This window comes from Camelus bactrianus, chromosome 12 (genome assembly GCF_048773025.1).
Source record: "Camelus bactrianus isolate YW-2024 breed Bactrian camel chromosome 12, ASM4877302v1, whole genome shotgun sequence".
Classification (NCBI taxonomy): Eukaryota; Metazoa; Chordata; class Mammalia; order Artiodactyla; family Camelidae; genus Camelus; species Camelus bactrianus.
The window spans coordinates 63304618-63324078 of record NC_133550.1 but is presented as its reverse complement, the minus strand read 5'-3'; the positions used below and the strand labels follow the sequence as shown (position 1 = coordinate 63324078).

General features: G+C 35.8%; 1 protein-coding gene across 1 annotated transcript in view; it reads left to right on the top strand.

Moving 5' to 3' along the window:
• Positions 1-6078: 6078 nt before the first annotated feature.
• MRTFA (myocardin related transcription factor A) overlaps positions 6079-19461 on the top strand; it is a 109516-nt gene continuing 96133 nt past the window's right edge. Inside the window, exon 1 of the mRNA XM_074375592.1 lies at positions 6079-6145. The gene's annotated coding sequence lies outside the window, so the exon portion shown is untranslated. The remainder of the gene's footprint in view (positions 6146-19461) is intronic.

Sequence of the window (19461 nt, the reverse complement as noted above, 5' to 3'; positions counted from 1 at the left end):
ATATGAAACTCTTTATGTCATGGGTCATAGTAAAGAATCACATGAATATATACTTTTTAAGAATTATCAGGTGTCTGCATGAGCTCTTCCATTTCTCTGACACATTTTGTGCTGTTGCTTCTAGTTACATATGCCACCCAGCACCAGCAGAAGGCATGCAGCCCCAAAACGGGGTGGGGTGGAGGAAAGATGAGGCGGAATCAGGCCAGCCAGAGAGGGAAGCAGATGGGTTGTGGGAGATGACCCTGCCCCCATGTTGTTTTTGTTCTGGCTGCTACTGATCTTGTGTGAATCAGCAGCCAAGAAAGTGAAGTTGGTGATCCTATGGTGAGAGAAAAGGTTTGATCTTTGGGCTCAGAAGAATTACAAATTTACAACACTAAAACATGAGATTTTTTTCCTTTTGGTTACTTTAATAATTTTTCCTTGGAGACATTTCAGGAAGTATTTTGTTTGAGATATTGCCTTTTTAAGTTTTCTAAATAATCTGATATATATATAATCTGAGATAAATCTTACTCTCTTAGGTTTTCTTTTTCATGCAAGTTTTACAGTAAGTAAAATTTTAGGAATATTCAGGAATTGGTGGAGATGATCCACGATGGCTATTCCTTAGCATATTTGAATCTTGTCTCTAGATTGTCAGAGTTTACTAGGACTCACTCCTGTGAGCTGTTTAAAAATGAGTAGAAAGTAGTATGTTTGCTAGAGAAATCTTCCCATTGCATATATTTCATGCTAAATATTCTCTCTTTTCTTTTGTCAGTGCTTGTACTTGACTTTTGTTTGGCTTATTTTCCAAGGTCAAGACTGAGGAAACCTTGCTTTGTGTCTCACCAAGTCTTCATTCTGTTTTATGGAAGAATCTTTTTTTAAATTTTTTTCTTTACATTTTCTAGGTGACTTTATTTAAATAATTAGGTTTATTTATCTTTGGCGGCGGTACTGGGGGTTGAACCCAGGACCTTGTGCATGCTAATAATCATGCACTCTACCACTGAGCTATACTCTCCCCCCAAGAATCTTATTTTAAAAAATGTTTTTAAAAAAAATCATAAGAATGTTACCAAACATACACCACTGTAGAGAGAGTAATAGTATAATGAATCTCCATACCCAGTACTCAGCTTCAACAGTTATCAACAGTCTGCCACGCTTGTTTCTTCTATTCCTCCACCCCTTATGATTTTTTGTGGAAGAATTTTACTGTATTGCCGTTTAATATTAGCATTTTTGAAAGGATATATCCTGAAACTTTTGAAATCTTGAAATTAACAAATACTACTATAACATATAATTTGCCCAGTAAAAATGTGTGGTAAAATATATAGGTATGTAAAAATTTTAAGTGACCTCTTCAAGTCCTTAATGATCATATAAATATGGAACTTAATCAGTTACTAAGCTATTAAAATAAATTCTGAGTGGAGCACTCACTAAAACAGTTTTTCAGATGGCTTTTTCTCTTCAATTTAGGCAGTGGCAGGCACGATCATGGTCCAAGTCACTACAGAATTTGCTGTTCCTTTCTTTAATCTATTAAGAATGTATGAGTTCTAAGAAACATCACTTTTTAAACTTCATTTTCTCTTCGTGCCTAGCACTGGATTTGGGTTGACTTTCTTTTGGGGCCATATTCCATAGTTACTGAAAAAACATATTTTATTTTTTAGAAGTACTGGTTATGTGCATTAAGTGCATACCTGAATTACCGGCTCATGCAGTTTAACTTCATGCTTCATTAGAAAAATCATATCATATAATGGATGGATCTTTATTGTCTCTTGGGAGCAGTCACAAGTGAATGTCAAATCTGAGTCTCAGCAATAATAAGTCAGTTAAGGCATGTTTTAAAGAATAGATAATTTATTCTTTCAAGCTCAGTGAGTAGTATGAGTTAGTTTAGTAAATTATTTTTTCAGCAGAGATCTTGCCAGATCATTTAAAAATTACTGTTAAAAAATGACATTAAATTTACCATTTTAATCATTTTTAAGTGTTTAGCTCAGTAGTGTTAAGTATATCATTGTACCACAGATCTCTAAGATTTTTTGTCTTGGAAAGTTAAAACTCTATATCCAGTAAACACTATTGCAAGACCATTTTTTAGTGAAAAAATAGCTCATTTGAAATGAGAAGTATTTATTTACATACCAACATTGAATTGTTAGTCTCTTTTGTAATCATGTAAAGAATTACACATTATGAGGCAGAATTTTAGTTTTTCTCTTAATACAATAACACTATAAAATTGCTGGTGGGAGGTTGTGCCAAGATGGCGAGTAGAGAGACTACAGCTCACCGTCTCTCACAAATACATCAAGAATTACATCTAAAAACCCGCTGAATTGCACACAACACCTACTGAACTCTGGCAGAGTGTCTCTAGTTTCGAAATACAGGATTCTCACAAAATCCGATAAACAATAGGGAACTGTATTCAATGTCTTGTAGTAACTTACGGTTAAAAAGAATATGAAAAAAAATATGTATATTCCTGTATGACTGAAGCATTGTGCTGTACACCAGAAAGTGACACAACATTGTAAACTGACTATACTTCAATAAAAATATATTAAATAAATAAATAAAATTGCTGGCACTCTTTTATCCTACCCTTCCCCCAAGTAGCATACAATTTTTCTTAATCTCAGACTTCATTATAGTATCACAGGTATCAGTTAAATCTGAAGTAATGAAACTTTGCTGTTTGGTTAAGAACTTTTTATATGAAACTATGATTCTACCCCAGCAGTTTAACTGGAGTACTTAAATGGAATGAGGGTTACTGGTTCTTATCCTGAGTTCCAAACATTATTCTTAGTGTTTCTGTATCTTTCATGCAGTCTTTTTATATCATTCAGACTTTCCTCAAAATCTGCCTGCCTTGGTCCTCGGATTATCTTTAGGTATCTTTCATTTGCTTGTCTTTTTTGGACAAATATTTATCAAGTGGCTGTTAAAGTACAGTTACTATTTGCAGGATCTGTCTACTGCCTACATAGTTGTTACCATCTCAGTTAAATTTCTCCATTTTTTAATGAGAGATATGAACTCATATAATCCATATTGTCTTAACAACTGTTTTTTACAGTTTTATTGAGATATAGTTAATGTATAGCACTGTACAAGTTTAAGGTGTACAGCTTAATGGCTTGACTTCCATATATTGTGCAGTGTTTACCACAATAAGTTTAGTTAACATCCATCATCTTATATAAATACAAAAAAAGTTTTTTTCCTTGTGCTGAGAACTCTTAGGATTTACTCTCTTAACAGCTTTCAAATATACCATATAGCAGTGTTATTAACTCGAGTCATGTACTTTACTTATCTTATAATTGGAAGTTTGTACCTTTTGACTAGTATCTTCATTCAGTTCCCCTACCCGCCCCCCCACCCTGGTAACTACAAATTCGATCTCTTTTTCTAAGAGTTTGTTTTTGTTTCTGTCTGTCTGTTTTTAAGATTCCACATGTAAGTGTGATCATACAGTATTTGTCTTTCTCTGATTTATGTCACTTAGCATAATGCCCTTGAAGTCCATCCATGTTGCTGCAAATGGCAGGATTTCCTTTTTTTCTTGTGGCTGAATAATATTCCAGTGTATATAAATTGTTCATTGAAGACTTGTTACTGTATGTGAAGCTACTTCTAGGTTTTAGGGCTGAAGCTTTGGTACTGTTGCCCTGCTTTCCTTCAGGACTCACTTATGGGTGTTTTGTTTAAAACTTCACATCTCAGTGCCATCATCTGTGTGTGTTAAGGAGAGAAAATGTACTCTTTTAGGGCAGTGGCAAAGGAAAGCCAGATGGATTAACCATGTATAACAGTTTTTTCCCAGTACACACACTCGAGACATGGCTTAAATGATGGTAAGTCATAGGCAAAATGGGAAAAAATTCTTTGGAGGTTAGATTCTGGATTTTCTTAGTAAACATTTATTGTTTTATAATTCCTAAAATTGTTCAAAATCCTAAAATTGTTCAAACTCTTAAAAAGTTATTTTCCTAATGTTTGCCTATACTGCCTCTTAGACTATTGAGTTCCTTTTTTTCTTTTGAACTTGCCTCACTCACTGCGTCTGTCAGCCTTTTGAGGAAAAGAGTCCTTAATATCTTTATTCTTCTTAATGTCACCCCCCTCATCTTTTATTGCTCTTATCTGCATCTTTTCCATTCCATTTTATATTTTATGAAGATCAACCAGAACTTATAGTCAGATTTGGACACAATATAGCATAAACATAAAGGCAGAATGTGATGGTCTTTTTAGTTTTCAATGCCTTTCTTCATTCATGGCCTTCCAGTATTTTGTTGGTTTCTTCATCTGAAGCAAATTAGATGAAAATCCTCGCTGAAGACTATAGGGAACTCCTAAATTAGAAACTATGGCTTTTTCATTTTAAAAGCAATATATGTGTTTTAGAGAATAATTGGAAACTAAAGAAAGTAAAAATTTTCATAGTCCAATAAAGAAAACTCATTTTGTGTTTTGGTAAACTCCCTAATAGTCTTTTTTTTCTCTGTATAATATTTTTGTATGAGTATGTGTTTTTATATATTACTTTTCTTAAACTTAACTTCAGACAAACATTTTCTATATTTTAAATGCTTTGTTAAATTATTCTTAATAATTCCACAGGATTTGGTGGATCAATGCAATCTTAATTGCCTTAATTCCCATGTGTTGAAAAGACTTTCATGTTATTTGTATTCCTTGTCATTTTTAAAGATCTTGTTCTTTCTCATGTTGCCATCGTTTTGTTTTTAATATCCCATTCCTGCGTATTATGATTAAATATTCAAGTAGGTTACAGTATTTGAGTTAAAAAAACAAAACCACAAATTTGAAAAGATACATGCACTTCAATGTTCATAGCAGTATTATTTACAATAGCCAAGATATAGAAACAACCTAAGTGTTCATCAATAGATGGATGGATAAAGAAGATGTGTGCTTGTGTGTATGTGTATATATATACACACACACATATATATACAATGGAATACTGCTCATCCATAATAACGAACGAAATTTTGCCATTTTATTTTCAGCAACATAGATGGACTTTGAAGGCATTGTGCTAAGTGAAATAAGGCAGATAGAGAAAGACAAATATTGTATGGTATCACTTATATGTGGAATCTAAAAAATATGACAAACTAGTGAGTATAACAAAAAAGAAGCAGACCCACAAATATAGAGAACAAACTAGTGGTTACCAGTGAGGGAGAGAGGGGCAAAAAGCGGGGAGGAATGGGAGGTACAAAGTGTTAGGTATAAGATAGGATCAAGGATGTATTGTACAACATGAGAAATATAGCCAATATTTTGTAATAACTGTAAATGAAAAGTACCTTTAAAATTGTATAAGAATGTTTGAAAAACTGAGCTAATATCCATCTCTGTTTACATTTCTTTATGGAATCTGGTGGCTTGGGACTGTTTTCTTAAAGAAATTTTCTCCCCAGACTGTGTTGGTACAGTATGATACTTTAATACTTTGTACTCATTAAGTATTAATTCTCCAGATGCTTTCTCTTAGTAGTTGGAAGGTAACATTTATCTCATAGCTTTTTCTCCTTGGCCACTGTTTCCTTTTATCCCATTATACATGTGTGTGAGTGTTGCATTTATTTCAGTCGTATGTACATTGTCCTTCCAAGTGATGTAGTCGAGGACAGTATCAGACTTGAAATCTCATGCACCCTATGATCATAGTAAATATTAATTTAATGAAGATGCTACCTTACTTTACAAAAAGCTTTTAAGAATAGCGGTAGCTTGCCAGTAATATAACTTATAATAGTAATCAGCATATACTCAATAGAGTAGTCCCTGTTTTGCATCTAAACTTTTTGTTTCTCCTTCCATTTCCAGGTTGCCATCACGAAAGCCAAGGTGGATTTCTCCAGTGTAGTGTGCCTGCCCCCTTCCGTCATTGCTGTGAATGGGCTGGACGGAGGAGGGGCTGGCGAAAATGATGATGAACCAGTGCTGGTGTCCCTGTCTGCGGCACCCAGCCCCCAGAGCGAAGCTGTTGCCAATGAACTGCAGGAGCTCTCCTTGCAGCCCGAGCTGACCCTCGGCCTCCATCCTGGCCGGAATCCCAATTTGCCTCCACTCAGTGAGCGGAAGAATGGTGAGTAGATATGGAATTAATGACTTGCCTGATTTGAACCAAGGTCTTCATGTTTATAATGTCATAGATCCTTACTTTATTTTATGTCTCTTGAAAGTTTCGTATAATCTTAATATTTCCTATGAAATAAATAAGTTGAGGTGATCATTGTAAGCCCAGTATTCCTGCCTGGGTTATCATAATGACTTTCTAATTTGTCTTCCTGTACCTCTCTGCTCCCTCCTTCACCCTTCCATAAATTCGTTAATTCAGCAAATACTTATTGAGCATCACTGTTATTATACACTGTGCTAAGTTTAGGGATTAAATGGTAAACAAGCTCCAGCATTAGGAAATTTCCCTGTTCCATACCTTGTCAGGGTAGTCTTTCAGAACTCCCTGGATGAATACTTTCCAGTGCCTGTCCTATGGAATATATTAAAGATAAATAAATAAATAAATTTCTGGATGTGTTTTTCAAGGCTTTGCAGGATCTGGTCTCTTTCTGTTTCCTTAGCTTCTCGTATTCCTTCAGCCCTAGTCTTTGCTCCAGCCTGTTAATTGCTTTTTTAGTACAAACCATGTACTATTACTTCAGACTTTTGTTAATTAAAAAAATGTATAATCTGTTATGAAATATTTAAGATTTGAAAAAAGGTATAAAGAATAGTGTAGCAAATACCTGTATCCTCATGTACCACCCGACTCATGTATGCTCCATGAATTTTCACCCACCCCCAGAGGTGACCACTACCCCGAATTTGGTATTTCATTACCCAGTATTTCTCTGTTTGTTTGTTTGTTTTTTTATTTACCATATGAATATATTCCTAAACAGTATATAATATTTCTCCTTTTTTAAACCCATATACATGTTTATGTAATATATATTAATTGGAGAGAGAGAACGGTATTTGTTTTCTTCAGCAAGTTGTGTTTATCATTCAATATTTATTTTCCCTGTGAGTTATTAGAGATATTCTATACTTTCTCTTAATCTAATCTGTGAATCACCATTTATTGACTAGTTCTACTTTTCCCTAGTGCCAGCTTTATTCTATTTCCCTCTGTGCAGGAGTTAGTTTTGGGGCTCTTTTTTCTGTTTAGTGGTCTCTCTGTTCTCCTCTGTCATATTACATCATTTTATTTACTGTTTCTTAATAATTAGCCTTGCTGTCCGTTAGGACAGGTCTCTCCTTACCTTTTCCTTCTTCACAATTGTTTTGGCTAATCTTGCCCTTTTAGTTTTCCCTAAGTTTAGAATCAGCTTGTGAAGTTCTACAAGAAAACCCATTGGGATTTTTTTCTCCAACATTTTATTATGAAAATTTTCAAACACATGATGAGGTAGAAAGAGATTTACAATGAACACTTTTATATCCACAACTCAGATTCTGCCATTAACATTTTGTAATATTTGCTTTATAATAGATCTGTCCATACCCCTATCAATCTACCTAATTTTTTGGATGCATTTCAAGGTAAATTGCAGGTATCAGTATATTTCCATTTTCTTGAAGAGTAGCGTTGATACAGAATAATACATTAATTGTCAGCATCCTGGTTATTAGGTTGTCACCAAGTGAATAAACCTGTACATAATTACTGCTTAACGAAGAAATAAAATGTTTCCAGCACCCAGAACCACCCCTTGTGCTTCTTCCAGTCAGAACTCCCTCTTCCTGCCCAGAGGAAACTACCATCTTGATTTTTAACACAATAGGTTAGTTTTGCTTGTTTCTAAACTTGATATAAATGGAATCATGCTGTACGTGTTCTGTTGGTAGCTTCTTTTATGTTTTCGAAATTAATTTGTGTTGAATTGTGTGTGGCTTAGTTTATTTTCATTGCTGTAGAATCAGTCCATTTTATGAATGTAATTTTTCCATTTTTACTCTTGGTGGATATTTGGTGGTTTGTTTTAGTTTTGAGCTGTTATGAATCATGCTACTGTGAAATTCTTGTACATGTCTTTGGGTGTACTTGTTGGGATTTTGATTTGAAACATACCATTTATAGGTTAATGAGGAGAATATGCATTTTAAATATTGGGTCTTCCTGTCCATTAGTTAGTTTTGGTGGGGGAGGGGGGCATTTCATTATTTATTTATTTAAATAATTTACCGAGGTGAAATTCAAAGTCTAGAAATAAACCATTTTAAAATGAACAATTCAGTGGCATTCTGTACATTCACAGTGTTGTGCAAATACCAATTCTGTCTAGTTCCAAAACATTTCCATCACCCAAAATAAAACCTCATACACATTAAGCACTTTTTCCTCTATTGGCACCCTCCTCCCAGCCCCTGGTAACCACCAGTAGGCATTCTCTCTCTTTGGATTTATCTAGTCTGGATATTTGAAAAAATTTACATATATGTACTGTTCATTGTTTCTAAGAACAGTTTAGAACTTTAGCTTTTTCAACTTACATAGCTATCAAAGGAATAAAGCCAACCACCAAATAAGTATCAACAGAATGCAGGAATCCGGTCATTCGTCAGTTTTCTGTCTCTAATAGGCCTTCTTTAATATCTATCCACAGGTTTTATAATTTTTTCCGTAAAGGTCATGCAGATATTTTATTAGGTTTATTCCCTGGTGTCTTTTTTAGGGTTAGACTTATAAGTGGTATATTTCTATAAAATAATTTTTGACCATTTAATATTGGGGATTAGAAATACCAAACCTTTTCAAAATTCAAATAAGCAAAAGACTAAAATATTTGCAGCTCCAAAAAACAAAACCAAAAATACTCCTATGCCTTTTCTACATCTGTGCACTCTATTTGGGGACCCTAGCCACCCTGCCACCTTCCTGCTGACCCTTGCTTTTCCCTCAGTATTCTGTTCAGGCATTACTCCCTCACACTCAGTGGTAGGTGTCCCTCTTGATTTGCCCAACTGCCCTTCGTTGTCATGCTTCATCCCTCTGTGTTGTAGTTAGAGTTCTCTGCTTGGCAACATAAATGGCCTTTGAAAACTGAAATCAATGTCACACTGCTGTCAGAACCCTTCAGTGTCTTCCTATGAGGCTTATGATGAAATCATAGTTCTTATGACGTGGCCCTGGCATCACCTCTGACCTGATTTCTTACCTCAGTCCTCCAGCTCACTCTACTCTGTTCCAGCTATGCTGACTTTCTTGCTATTTCCTGAATGTATCAAGTATGCTCCTGCCCCAGGGCCTTAATACTTGCTGTGCCTTCACTGAAGTTCCTGCACGGATGTCATGTTCTCTGGGAATTCTTTCCTGCCTATCTTACCTAAAATAACACCTCCCATTACTCTCTATCCTGCTTTGTTTTTCTTTTCTCAGCACTTATAATGACCTGTGTTTGTGTGTGTATTTGTATGTGTGTGTATATATGTTTATTGTCTATATTCCCCCTCTTTGATAGTACATTTCATGAGGCCAGAAATCTTACTTTGTTTGTAGTGTGTATTCATCTCCTGGTTCATAGGAGGCACTCAGAAAATGTTTGTTGAATAATTAGATGAATGGTTTACTTCCACTAAGAAGTAAGAACTTTTATGTCCATAGTGAAAATGTAATGGAAACTCAAGCATTTTTATTTTGGGAAATAGTGGACACTGAAGTAGGTTTTTTTTTTTTTTTTTTTGTCCTTTTCCCATTTCTGATTTCTACTTTTTTCCCCCAAGATGGCAGAAGTTCAGCTTATTTATATGCTAAGGGGAAAGAGTCCAGAGGGAAAAGCTGAAGACAGAAAAGGATAACTGATAGGGCAAGCTTCCAGGGAGATGCAAGAGGATGGGACCCAAGGGTATTGGCTCTGCCTTGCGCACGAGGAAGGACCAGCATTCTGCTGGGATGGGAGGCATGGCAGTAAAGGTGATGACAGACAGCAAACAACAAAACTCTAATGCCTTGGGCAGGAAGTGGAGAAAATTGGAGCCAACAGCTGTGCTGGCCTCCGTGGAGTGGAAGGCAGCTGTTGCTGTTGAGGCAGGGGTGTTAGTGTATCTTCAACCTTTCTCTCTCAACTCTTTGGCATATAAATCAACTGAATTTTTTTTTTCCATTTTGAACAGCAACAACTCTCCAGTTTTCCCTTTGTAGTCGAGCTCCTGAAAGTAGTTTACAGTCACTGTCTTTTTACTTTCCCACATTCCAGAGACTTCACTGCATTCTGGCTTCTGTCCCTACCTCTCTTCAGAAACTGCTATTGCCAAAGTCATTAGTGTCCTTTTTGTTGTAGGTCAAATAGGTACTGTGTATTCTATTTGACCTCTCTGCAGCATTTGACACGGTTGGCCACCCGCTCTGACCAGAAACTTCCTCCGCCGACATCTGTGACCCTTACTCTTAGTGGCTCTGTAAACTCTGTCTTCCTAGTCACTCCCTTTTCCGTTCAGACCTTTTGCTGTCTTTCTCTACCCACCTCTTAAATTTTGTTACTCCCTCCTGTTCAGCTCTCAGGCTCCTTACCTCTTACTCTGTGTCTTTGAGTGGTTTCCCTCAGAACTCTGGCTTTAACCAGCATTATGTGCTGTTGATTCCATGTTATATCTCCAGGCCAAGTCTCTGGCTAATGAAATCAGTTCTTATGACGTGGTCCTGGTATCACCTCTGACCTGATTTTTTACCTCTGTTTCCCCTCTCCTCCCTGCCCCCCAGTCATATGCTTGGCTGTCTGTTGAACACCTTTACTGGGTGCGCCCCAGACTCAGTGTGCTCAGTGCTAAACTCATCATCTTACCTGCAATTCCTGCCGAATTCTCCATGGTAGGAATTCGCACCACCTTCTTCCCAGAGGTTCAAACCAGGGGGTTATTTTGTTTTGTCTTCTTTCTGAGTAAAAACTTTAAGAGTTTTGTTTGTTTTATAGTCAGATAAAGTGAAGGAAAAAAGAAAATAAAAATTCTCTCTTAATTATACAGTTCAGTGATAGCCAATGTCAGCAGTTAATAGATTTTCTATCAGTTTTTGTTTACTTTTATACATGTATACTCTGTTTAAATGATTTTTATGTAGTATTATTTCATGCGGTTTTCCTGTATCATTCAACTGTTTAGAAACCATTTTTTCTCTGCTTGATGTGTGAGTTGTGTATGCACAGCATTTAGCCAGTCTCCTGTGAGACCCTTACCTTGTTTTTTAGTTTTTTATGTTATGAATAATACTACAGTAAACATCTTGGTATATAAATCTTGGTGCAAGTAACTGTGGGACAAACTCTCAGAAGTAGATAAAAAGATAAGGGCATAAAGAACACTTTGTCCTTCTGATTGCAAAAGTAACATGTTTGGGTATGAAGTTTTTAATTTTTTAAAGTCATTTCCAAATTGTCCTCCAGAAAGATTATAACACACTGCTTTTAGAAGTAATTTTTAAATTCCATCTCCTTTCTATCTCTTCCATCTTTTCCTCCCAGCCATCAGTTGCCAATTTTTTAAGGTTCTGCAATGTTCATATCTGCTGAATTCATTTTTTTCTTGCCATTTCTACAGCTGCCACTTAGTTCATACTTGGATTACTGCAAGGATGGCTTTCTAACTGCTCTCCCCTTGTTTCTAACCTTTTCCCTATGGCCACTGAAAAGATCTTTCTAAACCATAAGTGAGGTTACTGCTCTCCTGCTTGAAATCACTTACTGATTCCCCATTTCTTCCCTTATGCTGCTCAGCTTGGCAGACCTTCATGGCCAGCTTCTGCCCCACCTGTCATCTCTTCCCACTCACAATAAAATATTTGGGGTTTCCCATAAGAGACACAGTTTCACATCTCAGTTCTACTTCATGTCCTGTTTATTTCTTCCTGGAATGACCTTCCTCCTTTTCTGGCTAACGTGCCTATCTAGTCAAGGACCAGGGAAGGTGCTACTTCCTTCAGGGCTTCTTCCTCGGACTTCCAGCTTGGGTTAGGAGTTTGCTGTTTGTGTTCATCCAGAGTACCCTGTGCATGATTATCTACTTACTTGTTATTATATTTGGCTAGATGAGAAGCTTCGTGAAAGTAGGGATTATGTCTGTCACATTTATAGTGGTAACTTAGTGCCTAGGCAAAAACTTTAGTGTGCTACTGAATCAACAAAGGTGCTTGTTAAGTGCAGATTCTGTAGACCTGGGAGAGACCTGAGAGTCTGCTTTTCTAACCAGCATCCAGGTGATGCCAATGCTGTTGGTCTGAGGACCACACTTTGAGTACCGAGGTCTCAGAGTCTAGTGTTTGATAAATGTTTTTTGGGTGTATGAGCAAATGAATGAATGTTGAAACCAGAACTGTTAACTCACTGAAACGTTGATTTCTTAGATTTAAGCAATTAAGAAAGTGATTGTTGACTCTTGCTGGAAAGAAAAGAAAAAAAAAACTTGTTTATCAGGGTTTAGATTATTTCAAAGAAAAACTTTCTGGATCCATCCCTGTGTAGGTAAAGTGTTTTGTGGAGTAAGATTTTACTCTCTTTAGTGATAAAACATTTAGACCAGACGTTTTAACAATTTTTTTTTTTAAAGTTGAAGGTCTCTATAAATTTGAAATTTTATATATAAGCCCATTGTGTAAAACAGCTGCTCTGGTTGAATGAAACCTGAATGGAGAAGCAAGAACCCCCCTTACTCAGCATCCTTCCTGCCCCTCAGTCAGCTTTCGAGAGAGCCCAAGTTGAAAACTTCTGATCTAGATCATCTGTCTTCATTAGTTTAAGCTGTACTCTGAGCCAGCCTCTTCAGTTGCTAGAATGGCTTCCTAACTGCCAGGAGCCCCAAATGGATTAATTGTGATCATGCTTAAAAGAGAATATGGATGCTTGAAACTGACAGACAAACATAATGGTGTATGCACCATAATTATCATTTTAGCAAGAGAAAATACCCCCTCCCCCAAATTGAAGTTGTATTCAACATTAGAAAGGAAAATAGTGGTGAAATGCTGGTATTAGAACAATGCTGAAGGGAAGGAGAGGTGCTTAATAAAGAAATAATCTATAACAAGTTTGATGACTACAGAAAAATATCTCATATGGTGGAATATATGTCAATGGCCCAGAAGTACTAATTGCTTAGCAGAAATCACTAAAATAAAATAACCGTCAAAATCAGATTCTGTATTATAGGGAGAAAATAGGAATTATTGATCAAGTTAAGAAAGCTAGAAAGTTGCAGAGCAGTTTCGCTGGTGAAACATCTTATTGTTTTCTGTTTTATTCCATCCAGCAGCCATCAGGTAAATATCTGGATTAAAGGGCAGTTTTGTTAGTGTCTAGTTGCAGTGTTTTCCTGGCCATAATTGGGCCTTCTTTTTGTGCACTTTAATGGTACTTCTTACTGTCAAAAGGGGAAAAGCCTGGATGTACTGGTAAGAAAACCATTATTATATTTTACATGAGATCTGCTTTGTATTTGTCGGGAGGTAAAGGTAAAAGCAGAAATGGAAAATCCTTTAGAGGATTATGAAATTAGAAAGTGTGATGTTCTAGAGTAAAATAAATTCTGGAGTTAGAGGAGACCCTTTTTTGTGGGTGGTGTCCTGTGTGTTGAAAAGGTGGAGTGAAGATTTGCTTCTTTTCAGATCTCTTTCATTTAGAAGCTATCTCATGGAAATTCGTTAGTTTAGGAGGGATCCTTAGGAAGCAGGGAGCAGGTGAGGTCAGGATACCTCTATTTCCTAAACAAAGGAAGTTGGAACCCGAATGAGAGGAGGTGCCTTTGGTTAACCTAGCCTTTATTGGCCTAATTGGAAAAAATTGGAAGGGAAGTTTCAAGGTATGTTTTTAAGTTTTGCTTCTCTGTCTTCTTCTAGGTTGAGCACTTAGGTCTAAAACATAAAAATCAATATACCTGTGGATCCTGTCCAGCCTGGGCTTGGAGAAGCCTGGAAAAACCTCTCTAATGATCTAACCCCATCCCCTTTGGCTCCAGCTACAGGAATTCTGGCATACATTGAATGAATGTGTCATAATGGAAAACTTAAGTCTTACTTTGCTTCTTCCTTTAATGGTGTAGTGCTCTTTGGCTGTCTGTGCCTTACATATCCACCCCTTTATACTCACGGATATCAGACTTTCAGGTCTGAATGAGTTTCAGAACTGGCTGTGACTGCATAAGGCCTATTTTCAGGAGCCTCTAGGATGGGAGCTGAATGCCATTTGCTTCTTTTTCTCACTGTACATATATTGCATTTCAGTTACCTTATAGGCTTCTGTGGGCAAACATGGGAATTTTGCCATAATTCAGAATTCATAGCTTCTGTGGGAAAGTACGTTCCATATTCCAAGTGATCAAATTACAGATAAGTTTTTGGAGTATAATCCATTTATAAGTTGGGAACTTACTAATATGCTAAGAGCTGTACCTCTTGAAGTTTGGGAATTAAGGATTTAACTCATAATAGTAATTACATGGTATGCATTACTCGGAAGGCATTACAGACAAAAGTTAGATAAATTAATGGATAACAAGTTCAAATTCATAAACGTTTCTAAGAGGAAGCTAGTATTTTGGGGCTTGTTTTCTTGACCTTTTGTTTTATCCTTCACCTTAAAAATTTTATTTCAAGGCAGTCATTTGTAACTTCCTACAATTCACTGCTATGATCAGTATGGAAATGATTATTCAGCAGATATTTATAAAGTACCTACAATAAATGAAACTCTAAGGAAGACATTGAAGGTATAAAGAGGAGTAAGTTGGACCACAGCTACTAGTTTTTGCCTTCTTCTCTCCTGTTCCTTTAATGAGCAAACCATTAGCTCTTTTATGAGAGCTAGTGTACACTGAATTTCTTTGTTTCTCTTTTAGGTACAACAGACTAAATTTGGGGCTAGTCATCTGTTTATGGGGGATAATTTTTTTGGTTATGGATAGAGGTTGAATACCATGCAAAATTTTTGAAGATGATGAGATTTACCTTTCCTTTTTCCTGGCATCCTCTAGATAGCTGTCTTGTACTTCTTGTATTCTCGTTGACAAATCCATGTTTGGTTATTAAAGCTGATGAGAACTTTGTATGACCTGAATTTTTGTGTTTTGCATTCTTATTGAGAAAGTGCCTTCTTCCAATCCACCAAAGGTTGAGTAAATAAAGACTTGAAGTGTCACCCACAAGGACTTTTATCTACACCTGTAGGAACCTTTATTTCTGAGTCACATTTTGTTCATGATCCAGCAGATACGAATATACTTAGAGAATAACGGGACAGAACATTTGAAATTAGATCTGCATAGTTGAAAAAGCTTCTTATAGTAATCGCACGCCTTGGTTTTAGATTGGTGATTTGTATTTTACCATTCAAACTTTTTTTCTTTTTTTGGGGGGGAATAATAACATATATACAGAAAAGTGCATTGATCATGATAGTTTACATAATAACCATAAAGCAAAGAGATGTGTAACCACTACTCAACAGTAGCTCCTTGTGAGCCCCAAGGAAGCCTCCCTCGTATATGCTCCTCTCTGATTATAACTCCATCTCTTCTTCCTCGGAGTAACCACCATTCTGACTTCTTGAAAATCATTTTTTACCTACTGTATATTTATTCCTAAACAGTATAGTTTAGTTGAAGTTTATGTGAATGGAATGATTCTGTATTCTTTTGCTCAGTATATGTGCTATCCATTAATGTATATAGCTTTAGTTTATTCATTTTCGTTACTGTATAGTGGATGCTTTTTTTTTTTTAACATTTTTTATTGATTTATAATCATTTTACAATGTTGTGTCAAAGTGGATGCTTCTATGAGAAATTATTCCATAATTTTAAAAAATCCATTCTGCTAGTGAATATCTGGGTTGTTACCAGGGCTAGGCTATTACAGTGTTGCTGTGAATGCATTTCATGTATCCTGCTGCTTCGGCACGTGCATATATACGTAGCAATGGAAATTCCTATAATGTATATAGTAATACACAATTACTAGGGAATGCTAAACTCTTTTCCAGAGTGGTTGTACAGTTTATATACCCATCAGCAGTATATGAAAGCTCCCACTGCTCCATATCCTTGCCAGCACTTGGAATTTTGGATTTTTAATATTTACTTCTGAAGGTATCTTATGATCTTGATTTTCATTTTACTGTTTTCTAATGAAGTTAAATATCTTTTATATGTATTGGCCGTTTGGATTTCTTCTTTTGTGAAGTGCCAAGTGACATTTTTTGCCCATTTTTCCCTACTGTATTGTTTTTTCTTATTGACTAATAGAAGGTTTTTTAAAAAAAATATGTTCTGAATACTAGTTTGTTGTTGCTTAAATGTGTTACAGATATCTTGTCCCACTCTTTGATTTATCTTTATGGTTCTCTTTATGGTATCTTTTAATTAAGGAGTTCTACTTTAATATAATTGATTTATGTATCTTTTATAGTTAGTGAATTTTATATCTTAATTTTTTGTATGGGGGTAAAGTAAGGCTCTATTTAACTTTTTTTCAAGTGGATTCTTACTTATTGAGAATATTGTCCTTTCCCACTGAGCTATCTTGTTCGTGTATTAAGGACTTACCTGTGTGTGTGTTTCCAAGCTCACTGTTTCCACTGGTCTGTGCTTGCACCAGTACCTCTGTCTTGATTATGATAACTGTAGTTAGCTCTGTTATGTGGGAGAAGTAAGTCCTCCCATTTTTTCCTCTCCCAAGAGTCTCTTTCCTGGCTTATTCTTGGCCCTTTGCATTTCCATACGAATTTTAAAATCACTGTGGGATTTTGATTGGGATTGCATTAAATATATAAACCAATTTGGAGAGAATTAACATCTTCAGAATATTGTACCATGAATGTGGTATTTTTCTCCATTTATTTAGACTTTCTAAATCTCCCAGTGAGGTTTTATAATTTTCTGTACGGTGGTTTTACACATCTTTTGTTAGCTTTATTTTCAGATTTCATTTATTTTAATGCTGTTTTTTATCTTTAAATTTTTTTTTCATTTTCTGACTGTTGTTGCTGTTCCCAAGTATTTTTCCAGGAGAAATAACAGATACAGTTTGTACATCTCTGTTATCTGCTGTGCTAGATGGAGTGGGAAGACTTAGGTAAAGAGAAGTGAGCAGGAGAGGATGGGAGTAAAAAGGCCATACTCAGTCCCTTTTCGTAGGCTTTTCTCCTTTGTGTGAAACGAAGTACTCATTTGTTTTCCATGGTGTGTAGCCCGTAGAAGAAAGGGCAGATAATTTTTTTTTTCATGTAAGGGTACACTGTATCCTTTCATGGGTTAGTGTTGCACAGGAGGTACTAATTAACTGCTGGGAGAAGTAAAAATTTTGAGTGGGCAGTTTCTGATCCAAATTACAGTATTTTCTTGGGGAAAGGAAAGAAATTTGTTACTTATGTTCCTCAGGAAGCCTGGTTGTCAAGGATTTTCTAAATTAGGTCTTCCAGCCAATGTAAAAATGCCCAAATCCTAAGCATGCCAGTTCATTAAGCAATTCTGTTTATACTGTGATTTAGAGAATTTCATAACCTGCTTCAGCTCAGTGTTTAGCAGTAATCAATTTTCCATTCTCATGTATTCATCAGATGTTGTGCTGGGCTCCTGGAGAACAGATACCAGATAGAAGCTCCCTTTTTTCTTTTGCTTGCTTCCTTCCTTCCTTCCTTTCTTTCTCTTCCTTCCTTTCTTTCTCTTTCTTTCTTTCTTTCTTTCTTTCTTTCTTTCTTTCTTTCTTTCTTTCTTTCTTTCTTTCTTTCTTTCTTTCTTTCTTTCTCTCTTTCTTTCTCTCTTTCTTTCTCTCTTTCTTTCTCTCTTTCTTTCTTTCTTTCTTTCTTTCTCTCTTTCTCTCTTTCTCTCTTTCTCTCTCTCTCTCTTTCTCTCTTTCTCTCTCTCTTTCTCTCTTTCTCTCTTTCTCTCTTTCTTTCTTTCTTTCTTTCACAAACTAACAAACAAACAAAGCAAAAATAACTACCAATGGAGTTAAATTTTTATTTAACTCCAGTGAAATTTTTTATTAGCATATGGTTTATTTCCCTCCAGTTTTCTTCCAAATGTATGTTTTAAAAATAACTGAGCTAAAAAAATACTAATAACTGAGCTAATGCTATAGACTCAATTGTATGGCCTTCTTTTTTAATTTTAGTGTTGTAGCTTAAGATTTTTGTGGCATTGAAATATTTTTATCAGTAACTTTTTAATGTGTGTATTACTTCCATTCTGTGCCATCATTTATTTAATTTCTCCACTGATTGGACATTTGAATCATTTTGTATTTTTCACACTTACACTAATGTTTGGATGAACATCTTTTAACACCTTTTCTGCATTTTAGGTTATTTCCTTAGAAGTGAAAATATTGGCTTAAAGAACTTGACCATTTTAACATTGAAAAAATTTATTCAGTTACTGTTGAGCACCATCTGTATGCTAAGTAATGGAGAGACAGGAACAAGACAAAGTTCTCATTGTCGTGCAGTTTACAGTTAGTGAAAGAGAAAGATTAAACAAAGAGTTATACAAGCCAATTTTTAGTTACAAATTTTGATAAGTGTTTAGGGGGAGGAAAGCACAAGATGTTATATAGAATAGCAAACCTAATTGTGATAGTTATAATTTAGGTGGGGAGATTGTCAGCAAAGGCCTCTTTGAAGAGACATTTAGGCTGACAGCCAAAGCACAAGTAGTGGCTGGCCAAACAAAGGAAAGAGGGAACAGCATGTGTTAAGGCTGAGGGAAAGGAACTAGGGAATGGGGTCTGGGGGAAAACTTGGCACAGAAGAACTAAAAGAATACCATGGAGTCAGTGGAGAGAGTGAGATAGAAAATGATATGAAATAAGTAAATAGTTAGGGGCCAGATCACACAGGCCTTTGTAGGCCTTGTTCACAATTGAGGTTCTTAAGAAATACATTGTCCCAGTGCACTCCAAAGTGGCCTACCAATTTGCGCTTCTGTCAGACTTGTTTGAGTGCCCGTTCACTTATTAGCATTGATAGTTTTATTTGTAAAGGACTTTGCTCATGTTTAATAGTTGAAATGTTTTCATTTTAGTTTGTATTTCTTTGATTATTAGTGAGGAATAACCTTTCCCCAGATGTTTGTAGTTGTTTCATAGTTTTTGACCGTTCATTTCATTTTCTTTCTCACTAAAACATCATTTTTACAGTTCTTCCACAAATACTCAAGAGTTTCTTACATGTCTCTCACTTTTAGTTCTGTGGATAAGGGGCTGGATTAGGTCAAGATTGGTTTTCTTTTACTTTGTTATTCTTTGATTCTTGGTGTATAAGTCTGTGGAATTGGGAATTTGAAATGAAATTGATAAACTCTGATGACTGTTTTTTAAGGACCGGCTCACATCATCCTTCCCCTAAGAAGCAATCCAAGTCTCTTATAACTAGAACTAATTGCGGCTGCTTTTACATTTGTGTAGCTCATTGTTCATAC